The sequence below is a fragment of the Phoxinus phoxinus genome (assembly GCF_949152265.1).
Source record: "Phoxinus phoxinus genome assembly, chromosome: 2".
Taxonomy (NCBI): Eukaryota; Metazoa; Chordata; class Actinopteri; order Cypriniformes; family Leuciscidae; genus Phoxinus; species Phoxinus phoxinus.
Window position 1 is genome coordinate 38,067,520 of NC_136877.1, and position 23,365 is coordinate 38,090,884.

The 23,365-nt window shown below is 36.4% G+C and overlaps 1 protein-coding gene across 18 annotated transcripts in view; it reads right to left on the reverse strand.

Moving 5' to 3' along the window:
* The window catches only part of plekha7b (pleckstrin homology domain containing, family A member 7b), a 104,398-nt gene that overhangs the window by 64,748 nt on the left and 16,285 nt on the right, over positions 1-23,365 (reverse strand). The gene's annotated exons all lie outside the window — the stretch shown is intronic.

Below are 23,365 nucleotides of genomic sequence, written 5' to 3' on the forward strand. Positions count from 1 at the left end.
CTATAATAAACACTTACGCAACTTTGTACAAAAAACGCATCACGTCAAGCATGCATTTCACAAAGTATACTCAACACTATAATAATCTATAGCTTTATGAACATTATACATCTTAGCTGAGAGGAGAGACTGAGGAAGAAAGGAACTGAGCAGGAAAGCACTGTGGGATTTGATTACTCAGCCTAGCAGTGAATTACTTTAACTGAGCCATTTTTCAAAAGACAAATTGTCCAATTGTAATTCTTTTTTTTTTTAACAGGCCGGTTTCACTGGATGATTTTAAAGGTTTTATATAATGTATTCAAAAAGCTATTTTACAGAGTTCTGGATAGGTCCTATTAGCCTACAAAAAAAAAAAAAAATTATTCTCCACATTAAGGGCTATGGAGGAGTTACAAATATATAAAAGGGTTGTCAATCAAATGAAAATGTTAAAATGCAAATAATTATATGGTTCAAATGAAGATAATTTCGAATTTTGAATATTTGCTAAGATTTTAATAAATCACACTAAATGAACAATACAAAATTACAATTGTAAAAACAATTCAAAGTCATGAACTAATAAAATGTGGCTTGAGTGTAAAAGTAAGTTGCTTGAGTGTAAAAGTAAGTTGCTTTGGATAAAGGCATCTGCCAAATTCATGAATGTAAACATAAAACCAGCCGTATCCGCATGATAAAACAAACTTCCCTATTTTGAGTGTAACCAGCAACAGTGACTGCTCTTTTCCTGCTGGTGGCATCGAGCACCTCTCTCTGAACACACTGACCGTCCTTTCATTAACGGACCCTAATCTGCTGCTGAGTGACATCATGATCCCGGCCCCTCATGAGTGAGGCATCCCTCCTAAAAAAAGTTTTTGCAAGGTGCTGTCACTGTGGTACAAAAAAAAACCAATCCTTGCAAATCTGGCTGCCTCAAGCTTCCTGGCAAAGGACAGTTTTCCAATATAAGGACATAAAGCACATAAAAGACCTCACATGCCCAAAAAAGCCTCAGACTTTAAAGAACATTGAGAGCTCAACGTGTTCATTAAACACATTTCAAAGGATAGCCCCCAAAACTGAAGAGCACCCCAGCAGAAAGCTAATTAGAGCGAAGTGAAAGGACAAGGGTCCCGGAACAACGAATGTGAGATTTAGTTGAACACAAACACAAATGTTGTTCGCTCCGCCTGGTTGCTCACAGGCTCAGCTGCAGTTCCCAGTCCACCGAGCAGCATGACGGACTGATGATGATGTATCAAGCAAGCAATGAGTGTAAAGAAAGACTTAAAAGAGAACCAATGCTAAGTGAGACATACAGTAATTACCGAAATGATTAGGTCAATTTCCTGCACAAACAAACAGTTCAAGCAATGACAACTACCCCATCACGACTCATAAAATATCAATCCTCTAATTACGCAGAAAATAAACCCACGTTTTTGATGTAACCCATTTAATTTCAGACAAAACAGATTAAAATGAAAATCGGATCCGGTGCTTTGCTCGCTAACAGAGCATTACCATGACAACATTTGCTTAGATGAACTCCTTTGGATTTCAGAGCCCCCAGAAAAGCACGTTCCAGTGCGAAACTCTGGAAAAATCTTCAAAGTTTGAGAACAGCTAACAAAACAAAAGTCGAAGAAGCTGAACCCTTGGCCTTGAAACGGTTTACATCCTCGTTTATGAGCTTACTATGGTCAGCACTTCTGTTGGGTCTTTTAATAGCCTAATATTAACAAGCCCATCAAACGGCTTGTCATTAGTCGGCAAAAAAAAGTCTTGGTTAAATAACTACTGATCAACAAAGCATTATACACACCCCCTTTGTCCATATACCGAGATCTTCACAATGGCCTGAGGGAAAAGATGCGCCCATAAGAATATGGCAGCATCAGCACTTCCATCACTTCACTGGCACAAAATTAGCCTGCTGATAAATATTTATAAAGAATAATTTCACAGCAATTTATCACAGAAATCGCTGTTTTACAACCACCCGGACAGTCACAATGAAATGACTTTCAAAGGCACTTAGAAGATCAATAGCGACAGCAATTTGTGTTGGGGGTTTGGGGCGGGGGAAAAAAAGTTGTTACCTGAAATAAACAGAAGGAAATAATTAGTGAAAAACACCCAAACCTGCTTTATCTAAACCAGGAACAGTGACCTGTGCCGGGTTCATTAAAAAACTCTATCTGTAGCAGCCCCAACAACAGCCTACAACATGCCTCTCAACGTTGATTCAGTTTAGCTAACTGCTCACGTCTAGCAGAGGCATAACTTTAACAAAAACGACATGTAACTTTTATGGGCTTTGCTAACACATATGGCAAGATGGGACCTAATGACAGGAGAGACAGAATGACATGTACATGAGTGGTTTTGATAAGTAATTCTGAGCCAAACAAATGTCAGACAGGGGGGAAAACAAATGAAATCACAAACCATAAAGTTTGCACGTCAACCAACACATATAAACCGACAGATGCCATGTCTAGGTTTAGTACCTCAACATCTGCAGTAATAGCTGCAGAGATATGATGCCCTGAGACTGCAGCAGAGCAGCAGCACATACGGATATCTTCATCTTAATTCAGTTAAGTCAACATTTATATATTAAATAGGCTACATAAAAAAAAAAGTTTTACTAATAATTAGGGCTGACTTCTAATAGTCGAGGATTCGACGATTCGATTCGGAGAGGTCTGATTCGACTATGAACCTCATAGTCGAATACATGGGCGTCAGTTTGGTTTGAAATGTGCTGGGGACAGAGACGCATTCGCATTTTCAGAAGGGCTGGGTACAATTTTATTTATTTTTTCGCTTTCGCGCAGGTCATGTTTTGAAAGACGATGTCCTGTAGCTTACTAATGTAAATAAATAAAAATGTATTCAAAAATCTGCTTCACATTTTCAGCAGGGCTGCGGAGCGGCTGTGGGTTGACTCCACACGGTTCTCATGTGCGTTAAAAAGCTTTACGTGGTTTAATGTACCTAAACAACGATTACCAAATTTCCCTCTCATATTGCTCCTCATAACCACTGAAAATGGTAAAAAAAATCTAACCCGGAGTCCAATTATTATGGACGTTATCTGATATTAAGCGTTTCTGCTTCACATTTTCAGCAGGGCTGCGGAGCGGCTGTGAGTTGACTCCACGCGGTTCTCATGTGCGTTAAAAAGCTTTACGTGGTTTAATGTAGCCTACCTAAACAACGATCACCAAATTTCTCTCTCATATTGCTCCTCATGTTTATGAAATGTTATGATATATGTGTGATATGTGTTTTTTAGCTCTTTTGTTTGAAATGGAAAAAATCTAGCTGCTATCTAAAAAAAAAAAAAAAAAAAAAAAAAAAGGTTCGACTATCAGTCGACTATGGCAAAATCTAACGAATCAGATTCGACTATGAAAATCCTTAGTCGAAAACAGCCCTACTAATAATCAAATAACAGAAAACCACTGAAATGTCACTATAGTGGTGGCTATTCAAAATCATAACCTGTTCCAAGCATTGTAATAACAAACTTGTTTTTGTAATCAGGGCAGAACATGAGATGCATAAGTTTGTGATATTGTGTTTATGTTCCTTCCTATGGGACCGCAATTAATCATGGTTGATAATACACGCAACATTTTTTGGCTTCTTTCCCTTTTCATGACTTGTGCATGATGTGCATACTAAACTATTAAAGTCTGCTCTTTTACTTCAAAACGTAATGGTTAAAGTGTAACTTCACCGATTTTCTACTCGCTTTGAATTGTTACAATATCGGTAGAATATGATAATGCACAATGTTTACTCTTTCTCTGTGTTACCTGACTTCAGCATTTTTGAATACCACCCACAGACAGTCAGATCGACAGAGGGTTATTAACAAAACAGACTATGGTCAACTGTATCCATAGTGCTCTTGCCATGGCCTTTGAAGGCAACGTCCCCAGTGCATTATGGGTGTTAAAGTTTTCTGTTTAATCTAGCCAGATACCACCAATTTTTTTTTTTTTAAATCACTTTTCTACTGCAAAGGCAGCCACGTTTTATTGAAAGCTCACTTAGCCAGCAGTGCAGTACTTTTTTAATTCAATGTGTTACTTGCAGATTTCTTTACTTGCTGAGTGAAAATAGTTTTTGTGCCAAAAAAATGTCAGTGTACAGTACACACATATATTTCATAAAGGTGTTAATACAAGGAAAATCTTCTTTACAACTGCATTATCTGGGCTAGAATAAGGTGCTTGATTGTGTGCTGTTTTTCGGTTTGGAATTGAGAGATTGTGGTATTCAGTAATCTGACGCAGCTAACCAGTAATGACAAACTGACTGGGCCGCACATTTGGCGCCGTAATAAGGAAGCGTGTAGTCTGTAGTCTTAGACAGCCCCAGGCACCACATCACCACGGCCATCCAAATGAGGCTGTCATAGAGCAAAATTAGAAACACGGATACTGATTATAATGCTGCAGATTAAATTCACAGGAGCTGTGATTTTTTTTTTGTTGAAAAAAAAAGTATCAAATTCTATTAAAACGCAAACACCCAGGTTAATTTTTCTTTGTAAATAGGACTGTTCCTACTAAGATTTAAAGCCCCCTGTGTTTTGCACTAGCCCGAGAGCACAACTATATTATTATATATTTTTCCAAAAGCCAGGTAATCAACAGCAATGAGATCCACCTAATAAACATGGACCAGGAATACACACAAGAATAAGGCAAAAACAAAAGACAAAATGAGGCACTTGTTTCTCTTTAAATGTCTGGAAATCCTATTGGTGTGGGACAAAATAGCTAGAAAAGTCACACTGGATGAAGTCATCATTGAGACAATCAGCCAAATTATACACACAGCACTACACTACCTCCTGTTTTAATTGGACTAAAGTGACTGGAAATTAAAACCAAATTTGCACTAACCAAGCATGCCGTTCCTTGTCTTTTACATCATTATAGCTCCTTATCAGATGTGGGTTTCATGTTATCAAATAGATATGTAAAACAATGAGCATTTGATTGCCTCAGTATTCTTAGGATCTGTGATCTTGGGAGTGACCTGACCTGCAATGACCTAAGAAAATGTTAACCTGAGATTTAACTTGAGATGCAATACGTTCTTTCTGACTGTCAGAGGGAAAATGAGACAATGATATGAGATAATACATTGTCAGCAGGGTGCTGCAGAGAGAAATATTGCTGTGACAGTTGTTCTTTGGGCATAAACATGTTCCCGTGGACTCCACACAGGCAAAATCAGAGCGGCCCTGTAATATCTGCAGCAAGGACAAACTTTGTAGGATCATACTGTCATAGAGGAAATACACATTCATCTCAGGCCACACTCTTCCTAATAAGAGCTGTCAATTGCCCATCCAGAGAGCACACCGTGAATGCTAATGGTGTACCTTAAATTCAACAACTCAAAATTCAGAACAGATTTCCATTTTTAAGGCCATTTTGTAGGTCATTAAACATAAATAGACATTGTTCCAAAGTCTGGGGTCATTAATATTATTTTTCTAAAGAAACAATACTTTTATATTTAGCAAGGACGCATTAAATTGATTAAAAGTGGCAGTAAAGGCATGTATGTGGAATGTTGCAAAAGATTTCGATTTCAAATAGATGCTGTTTTGTCTTTCTATCAAACAATCCAGAAAACGTATCAGAATATGCCCAAAATCATTAAGCAGAAGACATGTTTCTTGAGCACACATTAAAAGACACGCATAAAAAAAATAAAAATCCCGTATCGGAAATAAAAGGCATCAAAATGCATTGATAGTCATTGTATCATCAAATCGCAGCCCTCTTTCAATTCATGAGATGCCTAGAGATTCCCACTCCTATTTATTTATTTATATATATATATATATATATATATATATATATATATATATATATATATATATATATATATATATATATATATATATATATATCACTGTCGCTTTCAGTGAATTGAGAATGTTTGTTTGTTTATATAAATAAATAAATAAAGCAATAAAACAAAAACAAAGAAAATTTTAAAACTATATTTTCAACTATTTCAAAGGCTAACTCTAGGGAAAACTGAAGTTGAAGTCAAAGCCAAATCAAAGAAAAGAAAAAGTAACCCAAGGACAATATCAAAGATGCCTAACGCAGCACAGGAAGAATACATTCCTCCTGTCATTCCTTAGGTCAGATGAAGGCACTAAATTATCTGCGTTTCTGTAACTTCAGACATCTCGTAATCTTACAAGAGCTTTGCTTCCTCTGAGCAGTTTTCAGCTCATCTCTTTAGATTAGAAATGTTCAGGCTTGTGCTATTCTCAGGACACTGCCGTTGAGGCTTCGACAGACGATGGCTTCAGTTCAGCCAAACACTTAGCTGCATTTATCACTGATGGTTCTCCTCCAAATCTAAGCAACCTTGTCACAACGTTAGGCTCCATGTGCATAAAACAGATTTACAGCAGGCAGAATACATCAATGGCATTAGTGCCAGTGTTCTGCCATGCCAGAAAAAAACGGTACCTATAACAACAGTTGAGTATTTTATTCAAAAAGGTTTTAATTCAGATGAGCCAAAAATTTACCATTTAGACAGTGACCTCTTTATTTGTGGCTTTTAAAACAAGTTACTACTTCCTATTAACCAAGGCAACGGGTCATTAGACTTTCTAGTAGTAGCAACAATGCCTTAAACAACCAATTATCAAGTGGAAAAGGGGGGGGGGGGACTCTTGGTTTGTTTTCCTGCATCTAGGGACAGCTGTGCTAAACAAACCCTTGATAAAATGCTTATATGTGGCATGTAACAAAAGGACATTGTTCTTGTATTATTGCACATGTCACAATCCATTACACACTGATGCCATTAGACAGAATCCCCAATGTGGTAGGAGAGGAAGTTATTTTTTTAATGCAAATATTCCAGTCTCAAAGAACAAGCAATGACTCACATTTATAGCTGCACATTGTATTATCTACAGGATACCATAGAGTGCTGAACCTGAACAGCTATTTTCTTTTTTAGAACAGCGGTTTTGTTTTTAATATGAAAAAAAAATAACTCCCTGTCCCGAGTGTGACACATTCATTACAGTGAGAGTGCCAGAGGTCTCTGTGTACCCTACATCTCAACTACAAAAAAAGAAAGGAGAAAGAGCCCACCCATGGAGGCGGGCCCTTTATCTTAAATTCTAAAAGGTGAAATGTGAATTGCTGTGCCACTAGATACAAAATGCAGAATTGCATAAATACTGAGGCAGGGCTCCAAACTGCGACTAAAATGGTCGCATTTGCGACCAAATATATTTATTTGCGAGTGAAATTTCTGCCAAGGTCGCCATTGGCGACAATACAAATTTACTCCCTTTGATTGTAAAATCTGCATCATACATGCATGTTTTATAACCAGTAGCCTATCGCTTCATTTGTTTTGTTAACGTCATGAAATGAGACGCTTTGTGTGAACTGAGTGAAAGCGCCAAAATATGAACGGGTAAAACGAATGTCACCTTTCGCGCCAGAAAAAAAATGTCAAAGCGAAAAATATTGGACTTCTTCAAGCAATCCTCATCTCTGTCAATCACCAGACACATTATACCAGACCAGACTGCATGACACACCTGCTAACAAAAAATATGCGATATTTTAAATGCGTCATTCTGTTCATAGAACGCTCCATATGAAAGTTTTTTTTTTTTTTTGCAAAGCCAATCTAGCGCTGGCTCCATGACGAGCCAATAATCAGAGTTGTTCCCTGCACCGCACAGCTTAGTTTCTAGATGTAGAAACTAGAATGTTTTGCCGGACTGGACAAAAGCGAAGCGAACTGGACGAGATGAGACAGAGTGTCTGCGCGCGAGCAATAGTGCGCGAGAGAGACCGAGTGTGTCTGTGCGCGAGCAATAGTGCGCGAGAGAGACCGAGTGTGTCTGGGCGCGAGCAATAGTGCGCGAGAGACTTCAAATAACAACTACAGAATTTTATTAACTGACATCGGGATCCCGCTTACATGGGTACCTTCCAAATAAATCAATAATTTGACACAAAATATTGATTTAAAAACGATTGTATTGCTTCCGTGTCCATGACAACGCTGTTTTTCATGGCAACTGTGTCTTATCAAGAAATAATATACTGCATTCTACATTAGAATTTAACCAAGCCATGTAATAATAGGTAATAATAATAATAACAGAAGATAATATCTCTAGTCAATCCTAATAATTATTATAAATACAATGTATATAAAATATAAATACAATTTAAAATATTAATAAATTATTTATTTTTATTTATTCTGGAGATGCACTGAATTTTGGTGAATAAGAATAATAACAGAAGATAATATCTCTAGTCTATCCTATTCCTAATAATTATTATAAATACAATGTATATAAAATATAAATACAATTTAAAATATTAATACATTATTTATTTTTATTTATTCTGGAGATGCACTGAATTTTGGTGAATAAGAGGACCCATTTTATTTTGATGCACATTAGCAGGAAATGTAGCACAATATGAATGTAAAAAGCAGTTATAATTAGGCTATGTGACAAATCAACAAATAATCGTGATAATTAATCGTGATATCAATATTGATCAAAATAATCGTGATTATCATTTTGGGCAAAATCGTGCAGCCCTACTGAGGTATGATCACGAGACACAAAATTTTGTTTGTGACTTTTGTTCAAGAACGGGCAAAGAAATAGCGGGGAAAACGGAGTTCATTACAGGAACTAACCATTTAAAAAAAAAGACACTGTGAGAAAACACGGGGACAGTAACAAGCATAAAAATGCACGCGATCACATAATCGCGAAGAATGCTCCACAGACTGCACCGTTAGCATGTGCAGTTTCTCGTGCATGCGAGCTGCGGGAATTTATTATTTATTATATAAAAAAAAATATTTGACTGTATATAGTTCATAAGTCGAAAGTGATATTCAGTTCCCAAATAAGCTTCAGTTCCCAGAACATTCACAAGATGAAAATGCTGAAACTGTAAGAAGAGGAGAGACATGCACACAACAGGGTGACTAAAAGTAAATGCATTGTTATGTGGCTCTTAAAAAAATTATTTGGCGCCTGTTTTTTTCCCCTATAGGAGCCATTGGCTCCTTACTTGATTTTTTTGTTTGGAGCCCTGTGAGGAGAGAATTTCCATAATTACCTGTCTTAGCCTTAAACTAATGCCATTGGTTCAGCCAAAAGTAAAGAATTCTTAAACAAATGGAGAAATGCTGATAGCAGAGTCACAGTGTTTAAATGTTAGGAAAACACCTTTTAATACTGAAATAAAATGCTATAATTAGGCAATTGTTTTTCAAATTAGGGCTACATAATTATTTGCAATAAAATCGGAATCGTGATATGGCTTAGTGTGATTATCAAATATTGTTGTTATTTTTCTTAAATACTAAAATACATTTTATATTTTACCATTAAATGGTATTACTACAATAGTAATATTTAATGTGTCGTTTCAAATTATTTTATTATTAATAATAATTGCTACTATTATCAATTTATAATTGTTTGGGCAAATTGTGCATTCTGGAGAAAATTGCAATCACGATTTTTATTAAATATACATAATCATAAACCAAATATTTATATTTTATTAAAACATTTAAAATATCTAAATGTAATCACATTTTCCCCAAATCGTGCAGTCCTACTACCAATGTGAATAAAACTCTGGTTTCACTTCACAATAAAACTACACCTAGTATATAATGCGTAACCAACTGTAGCTATGAAATGCAGCATTACTAATTATTTAAAAAATAAAAAATAAAAAAAATAAAAAAAAGAACCTATGTCCCACACCACAACTAAGAGAGGGTTTGAGAACATGGGTATTGTGGTATTTCTGGGCTGTTTTCCATAAAGATTTCAATGATTATGATCATATGATATTATGAATAATCAGTCACTTTATTCCATCACAATTGTAGAAAAGAGAGATAAAGAGTGAGAGAGATAAAAAAAAAGTGGGGAAACCAGTGCTAACGGGCTCTAAAAGCAATGAAACTTGCACAATCCTATTAGGTTCCAGCAGTCGGCCTTCGTCCTTCTGTCACCTCACAGTCAATATGCTCACACAGACACAACACACTGAGTGCCATACGCACCAATCCAGTTATAGGAACGCTAGTCTGGTTTTAAAGCATATATATGTGAACACCCTGCCCGTACATACAATCAGCTGCCTAACAGCACCGATCAGATAAGGACAGGGAACAATGTAGAAAGGTCAGTCGAATGTTTGGGCTGAACAGGGTCTGATGGCTAGTTGCAACAAGCATTGATGAATACATACCAGGGTAGACAATTGCATGATTCTGTTATCAGAGACTGGAATTTAAGAAAAAAAAATAGTTATATAAAAACCAAATGCACACATAAATCACACCACTGAATCTGATACACCAAAATATGGTCAGGACGATAAATATTTGGTCATTCTGAGATCATCAGCGATGGCTGATAACTGTGCCCACTAAACAGATTAGAATATATTCCAAAAGCTATTAACAGCTGATCCATACTTTCCTGTCATACTACAAAAATTGAATTAGTATAAGACGTATTATCCTATACATAAGCATTTCCACTACAGGCAACCCCACTTTCTATTAAAAAAGACACACTGCTTAGACATCACACACATGCAATTATATTAAATGTACATGTAGTACATATGAAAGCACCATATAAATGCCTCATTCTATTCTACATATATATTATTATAAGTATTACTCTTATAGGAAGTAATAGTACATGATATACATCAGTTTAATCAATCAATCACTCTATCTCTCTCTCTCTCTAGCGGAGAGCATCCACATCAGTGACACATCTTCACATCTCTCTCTATTCTCAGTTTAGACTGCAGTGTGAAGACATGTTCTCCTTCCCAGAGGAACTTAAAGCATGCACTGTTAACTCAACCTGTGCTCCATTAGTCAAGAGAGCAAATAGAATTCAGGTGCATGGAGAAGATAATAACTACAGGAGTAAGCCAGCGTGACATTAAGAGATTATTACTTTAACAAGTGAAGCTGTAAACGTGCGGAGGGACAGACCTGGGGACTGACATGAATGTGTGACAATCTCCTGAAACAGAGAAAATTTATTTGTATACACAGTATGACTGCCTTCCAAAATAAAAAAAATAAATCGATCCAATATTTACTGAAAGATTTACCAGTAACGGCCAATTTCTGTGTTTCTTTTTTTTTTTATGCATACAATAAATATTTAAACAAAATACTATTAAATGTAAATTTGTATTGCATATTTTAATGCAACTACATGTAAATAAATCTTGAATCCAAATAATATTATTCATTTAATTATACATGTTAAATATAAATCTCAAATACAAATCTAAATCGTTGCCAGTGACGTACAGTAAACAGTGCTACAGGCACCAGAAGTGTTGTTTTATGTAATGTGCTCTATTTTACATGCAGCACCCAATAACAGTGTTGTTACAGTGAGGCTCTGTGAAAAGGACTCTTATTTGGTCACTAGACTGTGAATATACTTGCATACATACAATTCTCATTGGAACATCATAACACGCAGACTGAATCCAAAATCTAAACCCTCAATCACTATTCCCTACGTTAGTCCACTAATACAGTTCAGTTGAATAAGTGAATGAAACGAGTGAGCGAATTCAGACAGCCGTTGAGCGTATCGGTTGTAGACTTGTTATTGCGGTGCAATGTGGGATTGAATGAGTGCACTCAACGTCCACAATGGTTTTGGACACCACTACAAATGGATGTCACCTCAAATAATGCCTTATTTGATGGTATAGAGGGGGTGATTTCGGATTCGGGCACATTATCTGTTAAGCGCAAATTTGAACACCATGCAGTTAAAACAGATATGTTTGTGTCACTGATCATGTGTATTGTTATTACTATTATGTATACTATTATATTTCCCATCCCAAATATCCCCCATCCCAAACAGACACAGTAAATGCTACACCATTTTGAAGATCTCATTCCCGCCAATAGAAGGCACAGTTCATTGTTCTCATGTACGAGGGGGAGATTTGTGATCTGTTTGTTAAACATTAATAATTAATTGAGTATGTTTTGTTCCAAATGTTTATAGATTTTTGTATTATGATAACAGTTTACATCTGTGTTACTGTTAAATCACATTTCTTTGTCTTTCTTAAATTTCTTTATAACTTTTAATTTCTAAATGGTTTAGTCCAAGTAGGAGGGGCTCTGCCTTTTTAAGATGGCCTGTCATAGTTGTTTGGAGGCTCGTAGATTGAGTTTGAGGATAGTTGAGTTTGAGTATAGATGCTGCTGTGTTTTGGGTCATTGTTCAAAAGTTATATACAAATGAACTTTTGGCTGTTTATTTATTTATTGCATATACGTTTGGACATTCACTGTAAATACAATTTTTTACACCATTGGGAAACCTTTATTTTTGCACTTCTTGGAATAAACACTCTGAACCTTTGAGTTCATCATCATGACATTGTACGCCTCAAACTGCCGGTACATTCAGAGCAGTGGTGCTGCTACTGTTCAAACCATCTTTTGGTTTGCCTTTTTTGTTGCAGTTGGCACACCCCTGTCTCTGTTACAACTGTGCTTGCTAATATAGTGGTTGGCTTTTATGTCCAAAGCATATAAAAAGTCTAATGAGGATAATAGCACTTAATCGCACAATTTCCAAGTAGTTTACTGTGAGTAATGCACTATGAAGTAAAGTAAAATACTACATGGCACTGACTGCATGAAGCCAAAACAACTGATGCATGCGTGTAGGCCTAATGATACTAAGACTATTGAGAATTTCAAAACGGAATGGCATGTCATCTCCAGCTACATACTACTCGTGGCCTTTGTTCACAAACAATTCCCTCCCAGGACCTAAGCAAACACATAGTGGTATTTTGGACAATTTCCTGGAACTCCAGATTCCAGTGTTAAATCACTTGAAACAAACAAATGAGGTTTCATGATTCTATTCTAGGAATGTCAGATCCAGGTTTCTCGGTCTCAACCAAAGAACCCATAACTGATTGACTGAATTTCCCCCAATAAAAATAGTCTCTGCAGCTCCTTCCAAGGTCCACATTAAGACCCAGTGGCTGTACCACAGATGACGGCTGGAAGATGACATGCAGTCTAGGCCAGAGCTGTCACAGGGTTTCACAGTGGAGGTAACAGGAAGGGCAGCCAGAGGGAGAATGATAAATAGATGGATTGAGACTGTTTTTTCATAATCCCCTCTGACACCAAGATATTTCAGCATCAAAACATCGAGCAGGTCACATAATGACAGAGTAGACAGGTTAAAACTGTAAAAGTAAATCAATGTACTGTACTAAGATATTGTGCAGATTTTAAACAATGTCATGAGACATAATAATACACTACAACTTTGGGAATTATAACCCATTGTTAATTTAAGTATAATTAAGAATATAACAGGTTCATGGTTAAACATTGAATATTCTTAATATTAATATTATGTGTTAAATGTATTGATTTACAATATAATGAACATATACTATGTTCATTGAATAGATTTACAACAAACCATGATTGTTTGTTGTAAATCATCATCCTTTTAAAAGCTATAACACGTTTTATAATGCATAACTGCTGTTACGATTATTCATGAGATGATAAAACATTATACAACAGGTTTTTTATAAGAAAATATTCATATTAAGTTAAATAGAAGTATTTATTTATTATATCAAAATATGAAAAAACATCTGTTAGTGAAAATGCGACTAAGGCGATTCAAATATTGTGCTGCTTGAGTTCAGCCAATGCTGTGAGTTTAGGAGTAGGGCAATCAGTTTTGGTCAGCCAATGCTAGGTAGTGTTCAGTGTTCAGGAAACTTTATTGAAAACACTAACCATTTCTGCAATCCCAACTGACAATATTAGTTATTGAGGTAGCTTTAAAGTAAAAATTGCAGTTTAGATGTTTGCAACAATAAATAAAAGGCTTATGCTTTTAAGGCGATAATTCAGAAATCTGTTTCTGTCCTATGCAAAAATGTGTGTGAGAGAGATCATATGAGAAATGTGTGTGAAAAGCTCCCAAACAAGAAACCAGCTCAGCTCGAATCTAGATCTGCCTGCATATCCCAAGAGTATTTTTAAACTAGAAGCCTGAACAAATCCGACACAGATCGTTCTGCAAATGACCCTTGAATATTTCACTTGAGGATAACATATTTCAAAGCAGATAAAGGCAGGGAGCACACAGCTGCAGCAAGCATTAATAAACACAGGCTGCAAGAAATCCTTGACTCAACATCACCAGCGAATCAAAAGCTTATCAGTATCAAACAAGATCCATCCTAACACCTTCCTCTATGACAGGACAGGCATCAACTTTTACATATAAATGCATCATGCATAAGTCAGTACTGATTCAGGTCTAGATCTGCAGATCTGTGTTTCTGAAGCAGGAGAAACAGAGCAGATACACACCTGTGCGGCACACTGCAGTAGGGCTGCCCGGTTTGAGGGATGTGCTCAGAATAACTCGCCCGGTTCCACATGCTTGCCGCAGATTTGCTAGCTTACGGGAAACACTCCTCTGAGCGGAGCACAGCTGCCGTTACTGCTGCAGACAAGCACTGCCCAGCTCACGAGTTTCATTTAAACGGCCTTCCCGCTCCCGGGATCTCCCACTCACCGAGAGACACGGGGGGGGATGGGGATGGTGCACAAACAGCTAGCATGCACATCCAAATACACAAACACAAGACCGTTTCACCTCTGCTGCACCTTGTATCTTTTCATGTTTGTCACGGTCAAATGACGCAAGGGTCTCTACTTATTACACATTTGTGAAATGGAAACGACTTCAGCAGATTGGGATGACAGAGGAGGAAAAAGAGGAGAGGGAAAGGACAGAGAGGTGGGAGGCAGGAAGGGAAAGAAATTAAATGAGACGGTGATAAAAGGGATGAGATGCCAGATTAAAGTAGGCAGGGAGAAAGGTTGAGACAAAGAGAAAAAAAATGATTAAAATGGACAGAAGGAGAGAAGAAGAAAAAGTCCATTTAAAAGAACAAAAATGCACGTTTTAAAGCGTCAAAGAAGGGAAATGGCACGGCTCCAATTGGCGAGACTGATTATAGGCTGTGCAAATGGGCGCTATCAGCTAATGAAAGAGAGGCTGCAGGTGAAGGATGAGTCTTGAGCCTTGAGGTAATCCAGAGGGGTGACTGGGAACAGCCCTCCGCTCCTCATGCTCGTCACAATCCCCCAAAGAAGAAACCCCTTCAACCCCAGTTCCCGTTCTGTTCCCACAGCCCAGATGTAAAAGTGAGATTCACTAAGAATACCCAAGTATGGGGTCTGGCCTTTAAATTACAGTGGGGTCCAAATGTCATGGAAAACCACACTGAAAATCTGGGATTCAGTATTATAATTTAAACCTGGAAATAAAGTTTCTGGGTTTTGAAACATTTAAAACATTATTATGCCAAAATGACTAGGAAATCTTGATTCTGCACTATTTCAAGGTCACTAGACCAAATATGCAAATAGATATCAACCCATATTGCTTGTTTAAGACCATAAACAACTATTTGTATCTATTTAGTGTAAATGTTTAATAACTAGCCTATTGAGGTTGAGGAACTGATTTTTAATTATTGTTTTATTTCTAGTTTCTTTTAGTCCTGGTCCACATTGGCATTTTTAACACCAAACCTAAAGGCATAAGGATACGTTCACAACCTGATTGGTCGGCTTCTATGACATATTTCGAGACTGAACATCCAAAACAATGCGGTGTGTTGGGATAAATGCGCACATTGTATGTGTGTGTAACCTACATATGATGGTATTTTGACCAGCTGAGAACTCGTGAAGAGCTTATAAAATGTGTAAAGGAGTTAAAACAGCGGAAGGAATCCCTCTGTCACACACACAAATTAAATGATGGGCTGTGATGGGCAACATTGCGACTATGACAAGAAAAAAAACAGGTATGCTTGAGCAATCTGTCCTTTTTAGGGTCGCATCTTGTGACATCATGTCCCGATTTTAGTTTGCATACATGTCTTTAGTCAGTGTTGCGCACCAGAGATAATTTGGAAGCAGGACGAGACGAGGGTGTGAGAACGAGGGTGTGAGAACACCCTTATAGCTTACACAAATTTATTGTCATTCAGTTTTATTTTGATAATTTAATTAAAAAAAAAATATATATATATTAAATTTGAAAAAAAATTAAGCATTTTCACTAGTGGTCTTTTGGACTTTTGGACCTCACAGTATGCCATTTTGAATGCAAGGCAGGTTGCACTAAGACTGGCAAAGGGCAGAAGAGGAAAAAATTAGAGGAGCTCCTCATCTGGTTGAATTATGAAGGATGCTCAATCATGCAAATGCATTTGGCACTCACCTGAGTGAGTAATTAAAATCAAACATCACATATACAGCTCACTAAACCAATTACGGTCTCACAGCCCAAGGGGACCTTCAGCCATTAGCAAGGTGGCAGCCTCCTCCATATCCGTGCTGCAAGCCACTAATGTAAAGGTAATTAAACAGCAAATGAGAGGTTGTGAAGCAATTACTCCCACATATATGCAACATAAAAACACATTCTTCAAATACATACAGTTCCTTGTAATAACATCACTGTTAAGAAAAAATGTTTTAAGCTTTCCTGTAATTAAAAGGGATTAATTTTCTCCTTCCCAATATTATAAAATACACTTAAGTTGAATAGTAACTCTGTTAATATGATGGAGTCCAAAAGTCAGAGCACAAGTAGCAATTATTTTGCTTTGCAGTTTTTGTATTCAATTCAATGTAATTTTTTAAATTACAAATTATATCATCAACATAAATTTAAAAGTTTCATTAAAAAGAAATTTAAAAATTGAATTTAAAATTGTCTTATAAAACCTGATGGCATTGTCCCTGGTACTTCAATGGAAGTGTAATGCTTTCCCCCTTAAAAAATATTCAAAAGGTGCCAAAACAATGGTATTCAATTTATTATATAAAACAAAGTGTGTTGCATCTGACAATACCGGAAAATGAACTGCAAACACAGAGGAACTTAAATATACAACAATTAAGAGCTAAATGATGAACAGGTGCACAGAATGAATTGAAAGAGTGTCCATTGAAACTAATAACTGGCAGGAAAAATGGCGTAAAGGAACACAGGAAACAGCAAACTGAAGAGAAACAAACTAAAAGTCAATGAAAATTAAACCAAGGCAGCATCCGAAATCTCATTCTTCCCTACTATATAGGCGAAAAACAGCATGGGACAAAACTAGTATGGCCGAATTCACAGTAGTCATAAAAAGTAGGCAAAAAGTACCCAGATGAACATGACAGTTTTTTCAAAGGAGTTCACATGATCAATCTGAAAAATTATAAATGGTTTAAAAGTTGCATTACATTATGTGTAATTTTACTATAAAAGAGTCTAAAATGTATGTTTTTTTGTTGATAGTCATTGCCACATATTTACTTATGATTAGTGACCAAGAAATAGTTTTTTAAAAAATATGTTTTGTAAAAAATATTTTATATATAAAAATATAATATATAAAAAAATATAACAAATATTTTTTTTATCAAAATACTAAAACTTTCTCTATTCAGGTTTAAATTAGACTTTTACATTTTCAATGTGGTCTCAGACTCGCAATGTAGTTTTCATGCTTATCATTAAATCAGCCTTTAGTTGCCCTCCACTGACATCTGATGTCTGGAAAAGCAAGACAGTTGCAGATCTATACTCTTGGATGCCAGGATAAAATCCCAGAAACCTCCATTGATAATGCAGCAAAAGCTGCCTGTTCTTCCCATTATCATCTGGAAGCAGCAAACCTTTAACTATTCAAACTAACCACTATACAAGATGTCACTTAGGGTGCTTTCACACTAGCACTTTTGGTGTGCACCCGAGTTCAGTTCATTTGGAGGACGCTGTTCTCTGAACTCAGGTGTCTGCAAAGAACATTTGCAGTACATTCGCAGCAGATATGCCGTTATGTGCTGACACTTCAAAAACAAAACTAAAGGTTCAAAATCCAAAACATAATAGTGAGGTGAGCAACGCTGTGCATTTTGCCACCTTCTTTGTCGTTGATACCACACAACAGGGGTAAACAGCTGCTGCTTTGATGAAGCAAGCGTAAAGTGAAACGGACACACGTCATTTTAAATAATTGTTTGGGTTAAACGGAGGGGGGGAGGTTGCAATCGAACTTCAAATTCATTTTACTGAATCGTCCTCATTCTCACATAATACAGTGTTAAACTATAATCATTATTACTTTAAATTTCGTATCAAGTCCCACAAACTTGGTGTTAAAAAATGTTGAATTTGAATTTAGTTTCTTTACATTGTAACAATGCAATGTCTTATTTTACTTTCTTAGAAATATATGAAGCTGGATAATTTGTCAAATTAAATATATCACAGTGTGTCCATCAATCTCATGTTATAAGATAAACTTTAAAAGGTGCCAAAATAAGTTCAGACATCATATTCACATCCATATTTACATCCTGAATCACCCTACCAAATCTAATTTTCACAACAAGAACACTATATTTGCCAACAGTACACCGTTCTTCTTTAACTGAGCATTTTACATTCTTGCAATCCACATTAAGTGTGAAATACATTAATTTAGAAACTGCGTGATATATTAACCATTGCCATAGACTTAATGGATTTTACAGCATCCCTTCGAAATTATAGCCCATAACCATAACTTAAACATGTTTATTGGCTATCTAGTTAAGCTGTGGCAATATTGAGCTATAACAATAAAATATGACTTCCATCATGACTGCTTTAGATCATCTTTAAATTAAATAAATAAATAAAAGTAACTTTAACAAATGATCAATAATTACCAAATGATTAATACATCTGCTGAGTCTACATCTTCCTGTAGATAAATCTGTTCACGGGAATAACAGAAAAACTCATATAGTTGTATGGTACTCACCACTTATTTGGCCTTGAAGACCTAAGGACCCTCCGCAAAAGACACAACTTTTCAGTTTCTCTTATGCATGTGCCTCAAGAAGAACTCAGGATATCTGAAGATAGATTTTATCCACAAATCATTATTCTCTCTTCCTTGAGGTATCTTCTGGCACGTGCTCTCATCACCCAAACAAAGATTAATATTCTGAGCCACACAGTTATCTAAACTCACTGTAATCTTACTGAAGGTACATGCCAGAGTGTCTTGTGTGCCAAAAATATCCCGGTGCTAATTGCTCATATGACCTCTGTTTGCTCTGGTTTCTTCCTTCTGTAGAGGGTGTGGAGTTGGATGGGTGAAATTAGTGCTGGATCAGCCTGAACTGAGCCGCCCCCATACAGCCAGAGTCAGGCAGCTGTCAGCACCTTCTCCATCTCCCCTGTGAGCGTCTACAGGATGAGGGGGGACAGAAAAGAGGTCTCATCCCTAAATTGAGCAGAGAAAGAAGGGTCTGACCAATCGCCCCCATCCTCGGTGGTCTCCGGTTACACCTGCTGTAGCGGGCCGCCTCAAATCAGCAGTAACTGATGAGCTTGCTGTCCAGATGAAACCAGAACCTTCCTGTCCTGTGCATCTGCCTTCAGGTTTATAGAGCTGATCAAATGGTGCAGAATAGAGATATGCAAGATTCTGAATTAAAAAGTACTCGTGACTACCGCAAGTCATGATATGGAAAGATTCTTATCTGATCAAAAATACAGTAAACAGTAATACTGTGAAATATTTTTAGCATCCTTACCCTAACCCTAACTCTTGTCTTGTGTCTCACATAACAACATAACATAATTCATATATCATACCATTAATATATAACATAACATATTATAATATATTTCAGCACATTACTTTACTCTTGTGTCTCACATAATATAAAATAATTCATAAATATAATATAATTGATTTATATAACTGATTAAAACCACAAGCTTTTATTTCTTATGAAGGAAGACCTTTGACTTTCATTGTGTACTTTATAACAGTTTTTTATATTCATTATTCTTCACTACCTTCCAGATGACTCCCCTTATTCTCCCTACCAAACCAGAAAAGGAGACACAATATTGTACAATTGATGGCCTTTCTTAAATGATTGTGACTGAATATTGTGACCGAAGTAATTATAATGCATAATAATTGCGATTAGACTGTATAACCACACTCAGACAATTAATAATCATGACAGGCTTATGCTCAAGAAACATTTATAATTGTCACAGCTGTAAACTGGTTGTACTGCTTAATATTTTTGTGGATAATGTGGAAAAAAAGAAGATATTTATAAAAAGCATTTGGCCTTAAAATGCATCACTATAAGGCCAGAGGTCAAACCCAGGACAGACATGATGACCTGAGCCTTGATGGCCTGCTATCAGTCATGTAAACACTATAGCATGGGCAGTGATGCGAAAGAAAGAGTCAGAAAAATATAATCCAAGATTACTTTTTTAACAGGGAAGAGGGAAAGACTTTAACACAGGCTAACTCTATGATGAATTCAATAAACTTGATATAAATTATAAATGAGCAAAAGGGAAAAATCTCCATAAGCTGTCCATTTAAATCCTGAATGAGATTTGGTCCATTGAAAGAAAACTAATCCCCCACCTCTCTGGTGCTGTCCACGTGTGACCTACGAAAGTCAAAGATTCAACAGCATTCCCTGGTGGTTGTCTTGAGCACAGCAGAGTGTTACTACATTCTCACGCTGCTCAGGCCCAGCAGAGGATCATTGACTCTGACAGAAATAACTTCATCCTCTCACCGTAGATATTTCATTCAGGCTTTAATGTGGGCAAGGTGGGAAACTGCCGTAACTAGTGCTCGGGGCTATTTGTCCTGTGAACAGTCCTGGCAGAGTGAGTTAAGAATGTATGTGTGTGTTATAGCTGGTGGACCTGAGGGACATACATTTCATGGCTATAATTAGGCAAATAAATTGCAGCAATCAATGTCACCATTACAGCTTGTTCTAGTATGGAGAGCAGTCAGACTTGATAATGTATGGATAGATTTAGTATGCAAAGACAGTATGTTACAGTTAAATGTGCTCCATAATGAGCACAAAAAAGCGCAAGGAGAAAGAAGTACCAACAAAATCGAATATTGACTTTTTTTATACCTCTTTGTGGCTTGTAAAAAAATATATATCCCAAATCGATAATTTCATACAATTATATTTAAAATATATATAATCTATGTAGGCACAACTTTAGAGAAATGATAAAAAAAGCAGTGTCTAAAAGCATCAGTGTGAAAACTATTTTAACTTACAGTATTGTTTAAAAGTTGGTGTTCAGTAAGATTTTCCTTTTAAGATATTAGTACTTTATTCAGCAAGGATGCATTCAATTGATCAAAAGTGACAGTGCATTTATAGTGTGACAAAAGCTTTCTATTTAAAATAAATGTTATACTTTTGAAATTTCGATCACACTTTGGATTAAGGTCCAATTCTCAGCCTCAAACTCTTCTCAAAAGAAATCCTGAAAAATTCATCATGGTTTACAAATATATTAAGCAGCACAACTGTTTTCAAAATTGATAATAAGAAGTGTTACTTGAGCACGAAATCAGCTTTTAGAATGATTTCTGAAGAATGACTGGAGTATTGGCTGTGGAAGGCAAAAAATTTGATATACCATCACAGTAGTAAATTACATTTAAAAATATATTAAAATAGAAAACAATTATTTTAAATAGTAATAATACTTTTTTTAATAACTGCCTTGGGGAGTATGAAATAATTATTTAAAAAACATTTTTGGGAAAAAAATCTTACAGACCACAAACTTTTGAACAGTAGTGTAGACTTACTGAATCAACATGACAAATGTATTTTCTTAGTCACTATTACTATTGTCCACACTTCGGCATGTAATTTTTCCCACATAATTTGTGCTACAGATATGAATAATATTTCAAATAATGCAGCTCAATGAGGCGTGTTATACAATATGTAAGAATTTTGTATCAAAATATCCAACTAATTGCACAGTGTTATATATTTCTTTCGATTGTGTACTTACATTATCATAAATGTTTCCAAGAATTTGTAAATTCAGAGAAATTCACAATTTTAAATAGAGCCCGTCCCTTGTCTCCAGTCAATGACGTAATATCCGCGTTATCCCTGGTTTCTGCTCGTACTGCCATAGTAACCATGGCTAAGACATGGACAACTGCGTTATGTCTAGCGGCACGCTCACGCTGTTGTTGTTTCGTTCAAACATTATGGACCATAGCAGGCAGACTTTGGGACAAAAGTAGAAATAAAATGAGGAACAATATCAGTGTGTTGTTTTTGAGATGTCGTGATCTCCGCGTCCACGACAAACTTGGACTTGACAGAGATGCCGCTCTTGCATGTACTTTATTAGATAGATGAGCAAATGTACATAAAACGAATCAATGTTATATAGCTCAACATGAAATGTTAGAATATGATCAGTATGTTATTCTAATATTGATCTAGCTTACTGCTAGTCTCATACAGCCAACAAACTAAAAACATAGAATAACATTATAACTTCCAACACACTCAAATGCGGTTTAGTTTAGTGTGATAGTGTAGACAAAGTGAAACAGCGCTGCGTTACCTCAAGTTTAATTCGTCAAATAAACTGACCTGTGTGAGTAGCAATTCAGCACTTGCGGGTAGTTCGGTAGAATGAAATGTCCTTATTCTTATATATCTGTAGGACTTGTGTGTGGTGCTGAAATCTGTCTCTCATTAGCAATTACGCCCTGCTTCATACCACAGTCATATTAAAAATGTATTCACTCATCCATAAACATTATTAGATCCATCAGCATGACAACAAGTTCCATGATTCCGCTTATCACTGCGTCATCAATCTACGCCTTTGTTATTGTAAGAGGTTAGCGACCCCTAGCGGCTAGCGGCGAAATAAAATTACATATTGTAGCTTTAAACGGGTGGTTTACTGCTTTTTTTCTTTGCATGATTGTATTTATGGGGTGCAATATAACATGTCTTCGTTTTTTTAGCCTTATTTTTCATAAATTTGACCTTTATTGTAAGCCGCTTTCTCCTCTGTCATTTGAACGACCGGTTGACTTCCTGATTCTATGAAACCACTCCCTCAGAAACAGGCATGGGCTCAGATTGGTTAGTTGGGCCGGTGCGTTGTAATTGGCTAAACTGCGCAGTGCATGTTGTCCGGAAACTGTCAAATGTAAATAATGGTTTCAATACTGCCGTACAGTTTGAGCCAGAATCAGACCCAGAAAGCGGCAATGAAGAGTCAAGCAGAACCTCCCCAAACACGGCTCTTACAAAACGTTTC